The sequence below is a fragment of the Pristiophorus japonicus genome, chromosome 10 (genome assembly GCF_044704955.1).
Source record: "Pristiophorus japonicus isolate sPriJap1 chromosome 10, sPriJap1.hap1, whole genome shotgun sequence".
NCBI lineage: Eukaryota > Metazoa > Chordata > Chondrichthyes > Pristiophoridae > Pristiophorus > Pristiophorus japonicus.
In genome coordinates, this window is record NC_091986.1 from 1,699,171 (window position 1) to 1,716,391 (window position 17,221).

Genomic DNA, 17,221 nt, shown 5'->3' on the forward strand with positions numbered 1-17,221 from the left:
AGGGTGACCACAGCCAGAGTGACCACATCCAGGGTGACCACAGCCAGGGTGGCCACAGAGTGACCACAGCCAGAGTGGCCACAGCCAGAGTGGCCACAGACTGGCCACAGCCAGAGTGACCACAGCCAGAGTGGCCACAGACTGACCACAGCCAGAGTGGCCACAGACTGGCCACAGCCAGAGTGACCACAGCCAGAGTGGCCACAGACTGGCCACAGCCAGAGTGGCCACAGACTGGCCACAGCCAGAGTGACCACAGCCAGAGTGACCACAGACTGGCCACAGCCAGAGTGGCCACAGACTGGCCACAGCCAAGGTGACCACAGCCAGAGTGGCCACAGACTGGCCACAGCTAGAGTGGCCACAGACTGGCCACAGCCAGAGTGACCACAGCCAGAGTGGCCACAGACTGGCCACAGCCAGAGTGACCACAGCCAGAGTGACCACAGACTGGCCACAGCCAGAGTGGCCACAGACTGGCCACAGCCAGGGTGACCACAGCCAGAGTGGCCACAGCCAGGGTGACCACAGCCAGAGTGGCCACAGCCAGGGTGGAAGAGTGGGTACATACTGAGACATATTTCTCACAATTTGATTCCCTAATTTTTACATTAAAGGTGCACTGGATATCACCATAAACGATGAAGGGTCATGTAGAGGGCAGTTTCTTCAGTAAAGGTCCCAACACTCCACGCTGAATTGTCTTCCTCACTCACACAAGAGAGCTACTTGCTTTTTTTCATTAAACACAGAAGTATGAGGGTAATAAAGTTAAGGCACATTCGCCTGGATCTTATTGATATTTCAACAGTGGTGATAACTCATTGGGCTATCACCCATGTTAAAATAACAATGATTAGAAAATGCAGGCTATTCAATTGAATCGGATATTTAATACATGAAGACTATTAGTTTTTGTGTTAACATTCATTAAAAGACTTGATGCAGGAAACATGTTTAATCTGAGCTTGGCCATACAAGTAACGGAAAGGGATCTAATAATGCTGAGCTTTGTGTACTTTGGCTATCGGAGGAGAGAAGCTGGAATATTGTTGTGGTAAATGTCTACTGAAGACAAGATTCAGGTTTTCAGGGGCTTGGCAAAAAGTTCACATGTCAAGTGTTGGCTTTCAACTCACAAGAGATACCCGAGAAGAGGCACAGAATCAACTCGAAGTATTGTTTGTTAGCGAAGGGGCATTGGTGGCCAGCCACAATTCTGATGAGGGAAACACTGGATGGGTTAAGGTATTAAAAAAAAGGGCAACACATAAGTAAGTCCATTAGAGGGCCACATTTTCAACAAGTAAGACTTGACCCCATTTGGTTCTATGTTCATGAGAATTAGGAGCAGGAGTCGGCCATTCGGCCCCTCGAACCTGCACCACCATTCAATGGGATCATGGCTGATCTTCGACCTCAACTCCACTTTCCTGCACTATCCCCATATCCCTTGATTCCCTTAACATTCAAAAATCTATCGATCTCTTTCTTGAATATACTCAAGGACTGAGCCTCCACAGCCCTCTGGGGTAGAGAATTCCAAAGATTCATCACCCTCTGAGTGAAGACATTTCTTCTCATCTCAGTCCTAAATGGCCGACCCCTTATTCTGACCCTGTGACCCCTGGTTCTCGACTCCCCAGCCCAGGTAAACATCCTCCCTGCATCTACCCTGTCAAGCCCTGTAAGAATGTTGGATGTTTCAATGAGATCACCTCTCATTCTTCTAAACTTGAGAGAATTTAGACCTAGTCTACTCAATCTCTCCTCATAGTACAATCCCCCATCCCAGGAATCAGTCTGGTGAAACTAGATCCCTCTATGGAAAGTACATCCTTCTTTCGGTAAGGAGACCAAAACTGTACACAATACTCCCGGTGCGGTCTCACCAGGTCCCGATATAATTGCAGTCAGACATCTTTACTCTTATACTCAAATCCTCTTGTAATTAAAATACCAACATACCATTTGTATTCTTAATTGCTTGCTGTACCTGCATGTTAACTTTCAGTGATTGATGTACAAGGACCCCCCAGGTCCCTCTGAACACCAACATTTCCCAATCTCTCACCGTTTAAAAAATACTCTGCTTTTCTATTTTTCCTACCAAAGTGGATAACTTCACATTTCTTTACAATATATTCCATTTGCCATGTTCTTGTTCACTCACTTAGCCTGTCTATATCCCCTTGAAGTTTCTCTGCATCCTCCTCACAATTTACATTCCCACCTAGCTTTCTATCATCAGCAAACTTGGATATATTACATTTGGTCCCCTCATCCAAATCATTGATATAGATTGTGATTAGCTGGGGCCCAAGCAGCGATCCCTGTGGTCATCATCATCACAAGCAGACCCTCGAAATCCAGGAAGACTTGCTTCCACTCTAAAAGTGAGTTCTCAGGTGACTGAACAGTCCAATACGGGTGTTATATATGTAAACCTATAAATACCATGTCGAACCACCAGAGGCTTATCCCCTGGAGTCCCAAGGGATCCCACAATCCCTTGGCAGCACCAGTATATAAGGAGGCCTCACAGGCTGGAGAGGCACTCTGAGATCTGTAATAAAGGACTATGGTCACACCTTACTTTGAGCTTGCAGTAACTGGACTGACTCTTTATTCAAGACATGACAACTGGTGACGAGATAAAAATGATGAACCCCACCGCAACAATGCAGAGAACCGTGGGCATCCTGGAGAAATTTTCGGAGGGAGATGATTGGGAATGGCATGTTGGCCTTCATAGCGAGGGGATTTGAGTACAGGGGCAGGGAGGTGTTGCTACAGTTGTACAGGACCTTGGTGAGGCCACACCTGGAGTATTGTGTACAGTTTTGGTCTCCTAACCTGAGGAAGGACATTCTTGCTATTGAGGGAGTGCAGTGAAGATTCACCAGACTGATTCCCGGGATGGCGGGACTGACCTATCAAGAAAGACTCGATCAACTGGGCTTGTATTCACTGGAGTTCAGAAGAATGAGAGGGGACCTCATAGAAACTTTTAAAATTCTGACGGGGTTAGTCAGGTTAGATGCAGGAAGAATGTTCCCAATGTTGGGGAAGTCCAGAACCAGGGGACACAGTCTAAGGATAAGGGGGAAGCCATTTAGGACCGAGATGAGGAGAAACTTCTTCACCCAGAGAGTGGTGAACCTGTGGAATTCTCTACCACAGAAAGTTGTTGAGGCCAATTCACTAAATATATTCAAAAAGGAGTTCGATGAAGTCCTTACTACTAGGGGAATCAAGGGGTATGGTGAGAAAGCAGGAATGGGGTACTGAAGTTGCATGTTCAGCCATGAACTCATTGAATGGAGCTGCAGGCTAGAAGGGCCGAATGGCCTACTCCTGCACCTATTTTCTATGTTTCTATGTTTCTATATTTCTAAACCTTCATGGAGCGACTCGACCAATACTTCGTCTGGAAGGAGAAGTGAACGCGGCCAAACGAAGGGCGATCCTCCTCACTGTTTGCGGGGCACCAACGTCTGACCTCATGAAAAACCTGCTCGCTCCAGCAAAGCCCACAGACAAGTCGTACGATGAGTTGTGCACACTGGCCCGGGAACATCTAAACCCGAAGGAAAGCGTTCTGATGGCGAGGCATTGGTTCTACACGTACAAGAGATCTGAAGACCAGGAAATGGCGAGCTACGTCGCCGAGCTAAGGCACCTTGCAGGACATTGCGCATTTGAAGGACACTTGGAACACATGCTCAGGGACTTCTTTGTACTTGGCATTGGCCATGAAGTAATACTTCGCAAACTTTTGACTGTAGAGACCCCAACCTTGAGTAAAGCCATAGCGATAGCCCAGGTGTTTATCACCACCAGTGACAATACCAAACACATTTCTCAGCACACAAGTGCTGCTGCAAGTACTGTGAACAAAGTAACGTTGTTTTCAAATTGAAATGTACAGGGCAGGACTTACACGCCGGCAGCTGCACGTCTGCAGATGACTCGGAGTCCACCATCAAGGGTGGTGAATACAAGGCCATTAACACCTTGTTGGCGCTGCGGGGGTGATCATCGTTTCCATTCATGCTGCTTCAAAGGATACGTTTGCAAGGGCTGTGGAACAATGGGACACCTCCAACGTATGTGCAGGCGAGCTGCAAACCCTGCTAATCCTGCAAACCACCATGTTGCAGAGGCCAGATCCACGGTGGATCATGACGAAACAGAGCCTCAGACCGAGGAGGCAGAGGTATATGGGGTGCACACATTTACTACAAAGTGTCCCCCGATAAGGCTGAAGGTTGAATTAAATGGACTCCCGGTGTCCATGGAGTTGGACATGGGCACAAGCCAGTCCATAATGAGCAAAAAAGACTTTCGATAAATTGTGGTGCAGCAAGGCCTCAAGGCCAGTTCTGACTCCCATTCATACTAAACTGAGAATGTACACAAAGAAGCTGATTCCCGTAATTGGCAGTGCTACCGTAAAGGTCTCCTACAATGGAGCGGTGCACAAGTTACCACTCTGGGTGGTACCAGGCGATGGCCCCACGCTGTTCGGCAGGAGCTGGCTGGGAAAGATACGCTGGAACTGGGACGACGTCCGAGCGCTTTCGTCCGTCAATGACACCTCATGTGCCCAGGTCTTAAACAAGCTCCCCTCACTGTTCGGACCAGGCATCTGGAAGCTCCAAGGAGCAAAAGTGCAGATCCATTTGATTCTGGGGGCGCGACCCATCCATCAAAAGGTGAGAGCGGTACCTTACATGATGAGAGAAAGGGTGGAGATCGAACTGGACAGGCTACAATGAGAGGGCATCATTTTGCCGATTGAATTCAATGAGTGGGCCAGTCCGATTGTTCCAGTCCTCAAGGGAGATGGCACCATCAGAATCTGTGGTGATTACAAAGTAACTATCAATCGTTTCTCCCTGCAGGATCAATACCCGCTACCGAAGGCAGACGACCTATTTGCGACACTGGCGGGAGGGAAAATGTTCACTAAGCTGGACTTGACCTCGGCCTACATGACGCAGGAGCTGGAGGAATCTTCAAAAGGCCTCACCTGCATCAACACGCACAAAGGTCTCTTCATTTACAACAGATGCCCGTTTGGGATTCGATCGGCCGCGGCGATATTCCAGAGGAACATGGGCAGCTTGCTGAAGTCGGTCCCGCGCACCGTGGTCTTCCAGGACGACATCTTGGTTACAGGTCAGGACACCGTCGAGCACCTGCAGAACCTGGAGGAGGTTCTTGGTCGGCTTAATCGTGTGGGGCTCAGGCTAAAACACTCGAAGTGCGTTTTCCTGGCACCTGAAATGGAGTTCCTGGGGAGAAGAATCGCGGCGGACGGCATCAGGCCCACCAAATCAAAGACGGAGGCAGTCAAGAACACACCAAGACCACAGAACGTGACGGAGCTGCGGTCATTTCTAGGACTCCTGAACTACTTTGGTAACTTCTTACTGGGTCTTAGCACATTGTTAGAACCCCTGCACTCTTTACTGCGTAAAGGAGATGAATGGGTATGGGGTAAAAACCAAGAAAATGCTTTGAGAAAGCTAGGAAGCTGTTATGTTCAAACAAATTGCTTGTGTTGTACGATCCATGTAAATGTTTGGTACTAGCATGTGATGTGTCGTCGTACTGGGTCGGTGTGTATTGCAACAAGCTGATCAATTTGGGAAATTGCAACTGGTTGTTTATGCATCCAGAAGTCTGTCCAAGGCCGAGAGGGCCTACAGTATGATTGAAAAAGAAGCATTAGCGTATGTTTACAGAGTAAAGAAAATGCATCAATATCTGTTCGGGCTCAAATTTGAATTGGAAACTGACCATAAGCTGCTTATATCCCTCTTTTCGGAAAGCAAGGGGATAAATACGAATGCATCGGCCCGCAAGCAGAGGTGGGCGCTCACGTTGTCCGCATACAACTATGCCATCCGCCACAGGCCAGACACAGAAAACTGTGCCGATGCTCTCAGTAGGCCACCATTGCCCACCACCGGGTTGGAGATGGCACAGCCCCCAGATTTAGTTATGGTAATGGAAGCATTCGAGAGTGAGCAATCACCTGTTACTGCCCGACAGATTAGAACCTGGATGAGCCAGGACCCCTTACTGTCCTTAGTAAAAAACTGTGTGCTCCACAGGAGTTGGTCTAGTGTCCCGTTCGAGATGCAGGAAGAAATAATGCTGTACCAGCGGCGCAAAGGTGAAATGTCCATACAGGCAGACTGCTTCCTGTGGGGTAATCGGGTAGTGGTGACAAAAAAGGGCAGAGACACTTTCATTAGTGATCTCCACAGTACCACCCAGGCATTGTAATGATGAAAGTGATAGCGAGATCCCACAAATGTAATACATGTTCACAGTTAAGCAATGCACCCAGGGAGGTGCCACTAAGCTTATGGTCCAAATCGTGGTCCATTCTTGGGAATAATGTTCTTAGTGATTGTAGATGCGTACTCCAAATGGATTGAATGTGTGATATTGTCGGCAAGCACGTCCGCTGCCATCATTGAAAGCCTACGGGCCTTGTTTGCCACGCACGGCCTGCCTGATGTCCTTGTAAGTGACAATGGGCCGTGCTTTACCAGTGCCGAGCTCAAGGAGTTCATGACCCGTAATGGGATAAAACATGTCACATCTGCCCTGTTTAAGCCAGGTAGAACGAGCAGTTCAGACAATCAAGCAGAGCTTGAAAAGGGTAACTGAAGGCTCACTGCAGACTCGCTTATCCCGAGTCCTGCTCAGTTACCGCACAAGACCCCACTTGCTCACTGGGGTCCCTCCCGCTAAACTGCTCATGAAAAGGGCACTTAAGACAAGGTTCTCGTTAGTCCACCCTGATCTACACGAACAGGTAGAGAACAGGCGGCTTCAACAGAATACATATCATGCTCGCGCAAATGTGTCACGAAATTGAGATAAATGATCTTGTATTTGTCTTGAACTATGGACAAGGTCCCAAATGGCTTCCTGGCACTGTTTTGGCCAAAGAGGGGAGTAGGGTGTTTGTGGTCAAATTCTCAAATGGACTCACCTGCAGGAAACACTTGGACCGGACCAAACCAAACTCAGATGTACGGACTATCCAGAACAACCCACAATAGACTCCACCTTTTGCGATCCTCCAATACACACACAAGTGGCAACAGACCCAGCGGCTGACCACGAAGCAGAACCCATCACCCGCAGCAGCCCAGCAGGACTCACCACCCCCAGCAGCCCAGCAAGGCCAGCTACGCAGCAGCCCAGCGAGGGCCCAACAAATGACTGATCAAAACCAGCATTTGCACCGAGACGATCAACCAGGGAAAGGAAGGCCCCAGATCGACTCACATTGTAAATAGTTACACTATTGACTTTGCAGGGGGAGCGTTGTTATATATGTAAACCTGGAATTACCATGTCTAACCACCAGAGGGCTTATCCCCTGGAGTCACAAGGGATCCCACAATCCCTTGGGAGCACCTGTATATAAGGAGGCCTCACAGACTGGAGAGACACTCTGAAACCTGTAATAAAGGACTGCGGTCACACCTTACTTTGAGCTCGCAGTATCTAGTCTGACCCTTTATTCAAGACATAACAACGGGAATTACAATCTCTGTCACAGGTGGGACAGACAGTGGTTGAAGGAAAGGATGGGTGGGGAGTCTGGTTTGCCGCACGCTCCTTCCGCTGCCTGCGCTTGTTTTGTGCATGCTCTCGGCGATGAGACTCAAGGTGCTTGCGGTACCCCACTAGTTACAGTCTACCAACCCGAAAATGACCCGTTTATTCCTACTCTCTATTTTCTGTCTGTTAACCAATCCTCAGTCCGTGCTAGTACATCACCCCAATCCCATGAGCCCTAGTTTTGTTCAATAACCTCTTGTGTGGCACCTTATTGAATGCCTTCTGAAAATCCAAATACATCACATCTACTGGTCCTCCCTTAAATATTCTGCTAGTTACAATCTCAAAAAACTAACAGATTTGTCAAACATGATTTCCCTTTCAGAAATCCATGTTGACTCTGCCAAATCCTATTATAATTTTCCAGGAGCCCTGTTACCACATCCTTAATAATAGATTCTAGCATTTTCCCTATTACTGATGTCCAGCTAACCGGTCTGTAGTTCCCCATTTTCTCTCTCCCTCCTTTCTTAAATAGCAGGGTTACATTAGCCACCTTCCAATCCATGGGAATCTATGTCATTTTGGAAGATGACAACCAATGCATCCACTATCTCTCTAGCCACCTCTTTCAAAATCCTAGGATATAGGCCATCAGGTCCAGGGGATTTATCGGCTTTCAGTCCCATTATTTTCTCCAGTACTTTTTTTTTTACTAATTCAAATTTCTTTCAGTTCTTCATTCTCACTAGACCCTTGGTTCTCCACTATTTTTCTCCACTATTTCCCGGAGGTTTTTCGTGTCTTCTTCCGTGAAGACAAACACAAAGTATTTGTTTAATTTCTCTGCCATTTCCTTATTCCCCATTATAATTTCTCCTGTCTCAGCCTGTAAGGGACCCACATTTACTTTTGCTAATCTTTTCCTTTTTACATACCTATAGAAGCTTTTGCAGTCTGTTTTTATGTCTCTCGCTAGTTTACTCTCATACTCTATTTTCCCCTTCTTTATCAATTTCTTGGTCCTTCTTTGCTGATTTCTAAAATAATCCCAATTCTCAAACTCACTGCTCTTTTTGGCAACATTATGGCCTAGAAATCCCGATCGGCTGCTTCCCACGGGCGATTGGGTAAAAAAAAAGTTCAAAAGAAGCGCACCTACCTGTTCCTGCCGCGCCCACGCAAGTTCCCGGTCCTGAGGCCACTGACTACGTGTTGCAGTGCGTGCAGGTCGGGACATGTGCAGGGCTGGAGCTGCAGTCACATGGCTCTGGGCAGCCAATCAGGTAAAGTATGTTCTCATTCATAATAATGAGAAGTCCGTAAGTTGGAGTTCCCATTATTATGATTGAGAAACAGTCCCCAAAACACGAATAAAAAAAATAGAAAAAATACACAACATATTTAACATTAAATTAAATTAAAGTTATTTATGTTTTAAAAAATATATATTTTTGCGATTTAAAAAAAAAAAATTTTTAAACTTATGCTTTAAAATCATCATCATCATAGGTAGTCCCTCGAAATCGAGGAAGACTTGCTTCCACTCTAAAAATGAGTCCTTAGGTGACTGAACAGTCCAATACGAGAACCACAGTCCCTGTCACAGGTGGGACAGTCAGTGGTTGAGGGAAGGGGTGGGTGGGACTGGTTTGCCGCACGCTCCTTCCGCTGCCTGCGCTTGGTTTCTGCATGCTCAGAATCAAGCACAGGTTTAAAATAAACTTACCTTAGTGGGCAGGGTTTTTAACAATAAAATGTGTTTTTAAAATGTTGTTTTATTATATTTTTGTATGTTTTTAAACACTTGCACCTGTAAGAGTAGGCCATGTGTCTGCTTTTATCAGGCGCAAGAGTTTTTAGGACATTTGCCGGGCAAGATATGGGTAAATCCCTCAATCTTACCCGTGCAAATGTACTCGCTCCCGATATATGGATGATCTGCCAAGCAGCTTGACGGATCGGAAAAGCTGGTTTTCAGCGCATGAACATTGTGCACTGAAAACCGGCTTTTGCGATGCCTTCCCGGGTCCATACACACTCCGTACACACTCTGTACACACTCCATACGGAGGCCGGAATTTCCAGGCCAATAGCCTCTTCCTTTGATCTAACACTATCTTTAACTTTTCTTGTTAACCACGGTTGGACCATGTTTCCTGTGGAGTTTTTATGCCTGAAAGGAATGTATGTTTGTTGTAAATTATGTATTAATTCTTTAAACACTAGCCGTTGCTGGTCTACCACCATACCTTTTACTGTAGTTTGCCAATCTACCGTAGCCAACTCTCCCCTCATACCTACGTAGTTTGCTTTATTTAGATTTAAGATCCTAGTTTCAGATTGAACTAAATCACTTTCAAACTTAATATAAAATTCTAACATATTATGGTCACTCTTCCCTAAGAGCCCCTTTACTACAAGGTTATTAATTAACCCTTTCTCATTGCACAATACCAGATCTAAAATAGCCTGTTCCCTGGTTGGTTCCTCAACGTACTGATCTAGAAATCTATCTTGTATACGTTCCATGAACTTGACCTCCACACTATTACTGCAAATTTGGTTTGCCCAGTCTATATGTAGATTAAAGTCCCTCAGGATTACTGTATTCCCCTTGTTACATGCGTCTCTGATTTCCTGATTTATACTCTGCCCTACATTACAACTACTGTTTGGGGGCCTGTAAACATCTCCCACCAATGTTTCCTGCCCCTTAGCTCCACCCAAACTGACTCTACTTCTTGTTTAGGAGCTACGATCCTTTCTCTCTACTCTCTTTATCCCATCCTTTATTATCAGGGCTAGCCCTCTTCCTTTTTCATTTTGCCTACCTCTTATAAAAGTTAAGTATCCTGAAATATTTAGTTCCCAACCGTGGTCACTTTGCAACCACGTCTCCGTAATGGCTATTAGATCAAACTGATTAATTTATATCTGCGCTATTAATTCATCTATTTGGCACATTCAGATACAGTGCCTTTAGCTTTGACTTATTTTCCCTTAGTCACTGATGCCCTATGACCTTTGTTCCTCTCTCTGTCCCTTCCTGACCCATTCTGCTTATTTTTACCCAAAACTCTGCTCTGCTCTAGAGCCTTGACATTTCTCTTGCTGCTTTAAAATTTACTCTTTCCTGAATCCCCCCTCCCCCTCCCCCCCCCCCCACCCCCCGCCTTCATTAGTTTAAAGCCCTGTCTACTGCCCAAGTTATTCGATTCGCCAGGACACTGGTCCTAGCTCAGTTTAAGTGGAGTCCATGCCAACGGAACAGCTTCCTCTTTCCCCAGTACTGGTGCCAGTGTCCCATGAAGCTAAACCCCTGCCTCTCACACCACTCTGAGCCACATATTTAACTTTCTAATCTGTTTGTCTCTATACCAATTGGTGTGTGGCTCGGGTAACATTCCAGAGATTATTACATCTAAGGTTCAGATTAGTTCTGTAACAAAAGGTACTCACATGGCCATCATGACTGTGCTCGGCATCAGGAGAAAGATTTGGCTGAACTTTCATAAATGTGTGAGTAACTAACATCGGTGCACTCAGTATGATGGAGGTAGAATCTCAATCAGGTTGATTGGAGAAGCCAGAGAGGGTTATAAATATCCTGGAACCTAAACGGAGAGCGTGATGAGTATAAGAATCAGTGAGCCTTACTTGAAATGAGGCTGTTGGAACACTAGTCCCCTGCATGATGGAGAGACAGGGGAGCATGGAAGCACACATTTCATAGTTCTCCATTTCCGAGATGAATATTCACATCTCACCCACATCTGACCAATGGCTGACTCAATGGAAGTCTTACTGACAAAAAAACGAAGTAACATAGGAGCATTCTCTTGACTGCTACTCTCATCATCATAGGCAGTCCCTCGGAATCGAGGAAGACTTGCTTCCACTCTAAAAGTGAGAAGTGAGTTCTCAGGTGACTGAACAGTCCAATACGGGAATTACAGTCTCTGTCACATGTGGGACAGACAGTGTTTGAAGGAAAGGGTGGGTGGGACTGGTTTGCCGCACGCTCCTTCCGCTGCCTGAACTTGATTTCTACATGCTCTCGGCGACGAGACTCGAGGTGCCCAGTGCCCTCCCGGATGCTCTTCCTCCATTTTGGTCGGTCGTGGGCCAGGAATTCCCAGGTGTCAGTGGGGATGTTGCACTTTATCAAGTTCTATGTTTTTCTATGTTTATATGTTTCTATGAAGCACTTTTCTTCAGTAACTGAGCCTCTGGGGAACAGAAACTTGCCTCTTTATTCTCTGCTGAAAGTATGTTAGTGTGCACAGGCTTAACAATTAGCAATGAATATGCCGCTCGGCGCTTATTAGAGAGAACCTCAAAAGGTGGAAAATGACACATTGCCAGACCAATGCATGGACTAAACTATTTCTTCAACTTTATTTACAGATGAAATAATATACAAGCAAAAGGGTAGTCTTTTAAGGTCCAATGGTAAACTTTGCATATTATATGAGCTGGTTTGTATGTTTATAAATGAGAAAATAAAGTTAAACATCTTTGTAGGTTTCCTCAGCAAATTCTTGAATAAACACACAGTGCTTGGTGGCAAGTTACATGGGAATGCTTTCTTACAGGGCTGCTTGGCATGTATTGATCTCGAGAGAGTTTGTGGGTTAATAGGTGTCTTCTCAATAGTTAGCCAATCAATTTGGAAACCATTTTTAATGCTTTGGTAGACAAGACGGAAATAGTTTGAACTGGGGCTTCATGGCAGCCGAATAGTTAATTTGACACTAGACAACAGTTGGAAAACTGATATATTGATCAGGTGAGATTAAAACCGACCTCTTTGACCAAGCTTTTGGTCATCTGCCATCATTTCTTCTTATGTGGCTCGGTATCATATTTATTCGTTTTCTCTTAAAACATTCCTGTGAAGCACCTTGGGATGTTTTATCACGTTAAAGACGCTATATAAATGCAAGTTGTTGTTGTTGAGATGGAGTAAGATGGGACGAGGCATGTGTGGAGCATAGAGCTGTTGGGCAGAATGGCCCGTTTCTGTACATTCTATGTAATAGAACATTGCTTCATCAATGTGGGGAAAAGGAATTAACACATGAAATACCATTTGTCTGTAAATTAGATTAGATTAACTATTATCATCATCACAGGCAGTCTCTCGAAATCGAGGAAGACTTGCTTCCACTTTAAAAGTGAGTTCTCAGGTGACTGAACAGTCCAATACGGGAATTACAGTCTCTGTCACAGGTGGGACAGACAATTGTTGAGGGAAAGGGTGGGTGGGGAGTCTGGCTTGCCGCACGCTCCTTCCGCTGCCTGCGCTTGCTTTCTGCATGCTCTCGGTGACGAGACTCAAGGTGCTCAGTGCCCTCCCGGATGCTCTTCCTCCACTTAGGGCGGTCTTTGGCCAGGGACACCCAGGTGTCGGTGGGGATGTTGCATTTTATCAGGGAGGCTTAGAGGGTGTCCTTGAAACGTTTCCTCTGCCCACCTGGGGCTCGCTTGCCGTGTAGGAGTTCCGAGTAGAGCGCTTGCTTTGGGAGTCTTGTGTCAGGCATGCTGACAATGTGGCCCGCCCAATGGAGCTGGTCGAGTGTGGTCAGTCCTTCGATGCTGTGGATGTTGGTCTGATCGAGAACACTGACGTTGGAGCATCTGTCCTCCCAGGGGATTTGCAGGATCTTGTGGAGACATCGTTGGTGGTATTTCTCCAACGATTTGAGGTGTCTACTGTATATGGTCCAAGTCTCTGAGCCATACAAGAGGGCGGGTATCACTGCAGCCCTGTAGACCATGAGCTTGGTGCCAGATTTGAGGTCCTGGTCTTTGAACACTCACTTCCTCAGGCGGTCGAAGGCTGCCCTGGCGCACTGGAGGCAGTGTTGACCCTCGTCATCAATGTCTGCCCTTGTTGATAAGAGGTTCCCGAGGTATGGAAAGTGGTCCACGTTGTCCAGGGCCGCGCCGTGGATCTTGATGACTGGGGGGCAATGCTGTGCAGTGGGGACAGGCTGGTGGAGGACCTTTGTCTTACAGATGTTTAGTGTAAGGCCCATGCTTTCAAACGCTTCAGTGAAGATGTTGATGATGACTTGGAGTTCAGCCTCTGACTATTATCAAATAGTTAAACACGGACAAAAGAACTGAATTCGAGAGGTGAGGTGGAGTGACTGCCCTTGGCATCAAGGCAGTATTTGACCAAGTGTGGCATCAAGGAGCCCTAGTAAAACTGAAGTCAGTGGGAATCAGGGGAGAACTCTCCACTGGCTGGAGTCATACCCAGCACAACGGACGATGGTTGTGGTGGTTGGAGGTCAATCATCTCAGCCCCAGGACATCGCTGCAGGAGTTCCTCAGGGCAGTGTCCTCGGCCCAACCATCTTCAGCTGCTTCATCAATGACCTTCCCTCCATCATAAGGTCAGAAGTGGGGATGTTCACTGATAATTGCACAGTGTTCGGTTATCCCTCAGATAATGGAGCAGTCCATGCCCACATGCAGCAAGACCTGGACAACATTCAGGCTTGGGCTGATAAGTGGTAAGTAACATTCGCACCACACAAGTGCCAGGCAATGACCATCTCCAACAAGAAAGAGTCTAATCACCAAGGCAACTCGCCAAGGATTCTTCGGCAGCACCTCCCAAACCCGCGACCTCTACCACCGAGCAGGACAAGGGCAGCAGGTGCATGGGAACACCACCACCTCCACGTTCCCCTCCCAGTCACACACCATCCTGAATCGGAAATATATCATCGTTCCTTCATCGTCGCTGGGTCAAAATCCTGGAACTCCCTCCCTAACAGCACTGTGGGAGCACCTTCACCACACGGACTGCAGCGGTTCAAGAAGGCGGCTCACCACCACCTTGTCCAGGGGCAATTAGGGATGGGCAATAAATGCCGGCCTTGCCAGCGACACCCACATCCTGGAACGGATAAAAAAAAAAATGCTTTCTGGGGCTTTGAATCAGACGCACTAGTGGGCCTGATTTTTCTCTAACATCTGTAACACATTCTAGTACTCATCAAGGATCATGAAACCTGATAAAACCTGACATGTTAACATCTTTGTTCTCTGCACTGACCTGCTGGATGTTTCCAGCATTTTCTGTTTTTATTTCAGACTCCCACTTTCTGCATTATTTCCCTGTCATCACTTCTTGGTCAATACCTATTCCCTGAGCAAAAAGGACAAGATAAAGGGCCCGTGACCCATAATGATAGGTCTCCGGTCCCCTTACATTGCTCAGGATTTTGGGGGCTTCCCATGCGATCAGCACAAGCCCAGTGTTGTCATGGTAGTGAGGTGGAAGAGGGCATTCCTGGCCCTCTTGCCTCAATTCTCTGTGGTTACGCTCTGCGGACACACCCATTTCCAGTGGAACCACAAGAAGCTCTCTCTTGCAGGGTCCCTCGGAACTTTAGTCCCTGAGGCTGACGGCCATTTAAGCTTCTCTTCATCAACAATTACTGCTGCAAGGTCTTCTCATGGAATGGAATGTGCCAGGGCAATGACCAGGTCATGGTCATGATCTGTCCACCAAATGTGGGCGGGTCTTAGACTGGACACAGGTGCCTGTAACGTATGCCCCGGTGAACATGCTCACGGGTTTGTAGAGCTGTTGAGTTGGGAGTGCCTTAGCAAGTCACATGATGTTCACCAGACTCAATAAAACCCCAGCCAGTTGGGTTCGGGGGATCCACAATGGGGCAGGTGGTTGTGAGCCTGGTGGATGAACTGGTAATGTGCAGTGTGATTGTTAAACCTTTGCTCATAAACCAACTAGTTCTCAATAGCAATGTGTTGCTATGAATTCTTAAGCAAAGAGCCCATGAAGCAAATACATCACAGGCCCTGCAGGAAAAGTGGTTCCTCAATGTTTCTCAGCAGCCATTACAGTTTTCCAAGAAAGTGCTGGGACATTATTTGAGCTGATATAAGAAAAAATGATTTTAAAACAGGTTCCTATTTACATCACAGTCCCCAGTGGATGAATAAGTTAATGATCAGAATCGCCACCATTTCCAGATGTCACTGCTGATAGAACCATTCTGATTTTGGAATTTCACCCACCGTGTGACTCCAAATGTGACACTTGAACTTTCTCCAGTTCAGAGCAGTGCAGATCTGGGATGGTCCATTCTCTCCTTGGCTCAGTAAGTGAATGCACTTTGGAGATTCCTAAATTGGCATTGGTAAACCACACAGCAAATTCTTCATTTCCCAGCACAACCATTCTTAATCTGTAAGTGCGACTGCCGATTTATTGTCGGTGTGCTCCCAGCTATGGAGAATTTTATTCTGTGAGCTTGAGACGACTCAGACTCACTTCACGTCGAACTCTCAAGCAACAGAAAGGGGACCCTGTCATTCTGTTAGTCTGGATTAGATTTTAAATCAGATTGCAGCTAACCTAGTGCATCCACCTGGATGTCACATCCCAGCCCAAGAGTTTGATATTTTATGTAAATGTTCTTCTATCCAACTAAATAACTAAAAGCTATGATTTACGATGGTATCAGTGGCAGAGAGTCTGTCTGGGCTGGGTCTTAATATGTGCAGTGACTGTAAACAGATCCCAGCATGGACGGTAGATGCAATACATTGTTGTGCTAACAAAAAATGACAAATCTTGACAACCTGCTGGTCAATCCATAAACTAATTCTCCTCCAATTAGACAGCACGGGCTGTGGGGAGCAAAATACCACAACTAATTAACCACTTCACTGCTAAAGTTGTGAATTTGCTATATCTGTTGATTTCTTTTTGTACAGTCTTATCCACTGGATATCAAAGAATGAGGTAATTTTTTATTCATGAGTTCACAGACTACAGAACCAAAATTTCCCAACAGTTTTGATCCTAATTGTCGGACTATCTTTGATTGGGGTCGGAAGGATCAGTTATACATTGTTATTGGAGCTGAAAACATTGTAAAGTTTCTATAGTGCCACAGTTACATTTTAATGCAGCCCACCATCAATTATGTCTTCTCTTCCTCACAGCTGCTATTGGAGCTCAGTTCTTTTGAAACTGGTGTTTCTGGTGTAGCTGAAAGGACTGATGACCATGTCTGTCCATCTGTCTGTGTATCGCCGTGTTTGGACTGATAACAGTTATATTATCTCATCTTTGTGAACTTCTACACTAATATAAATAACAGTTCAAATTTCAAGTGATTCTGTCTTCAGCAGCATTCCAAATTACTTTAAAATTTATATATTTTTATTTAGATAGCTTCAGCAAAGTTGTCTTTACAGTGTAATAATCCAAACAAATAATATGTGAGTTATTGTGACGCGATTAGCATAACAATATGGAACACCAATGAGAACAAGAACAACACAGAATTACCTATTATGTGTTCTTTTGTTAAGTAACAATGAGTGGCACAATGGTATCATTGATTTAAAAAGTATACAGACCTTGTATAATCTGTCACTAAAACCAAATACAGCAATCAGAGACTGCAATGAAGATAGAACCAGGGAAGACACTATAAGGGGCCGCCCATTTAAAACTGAGATGAGGAGGAATTTCTTCTCTCAGAGGGTTGTAAATCTGTGGAATTCTCTGCCCCAGAGAGTTGTGGAGGCTGGGTCATTGAATATATTTAAGGCGGAGATAGACAGA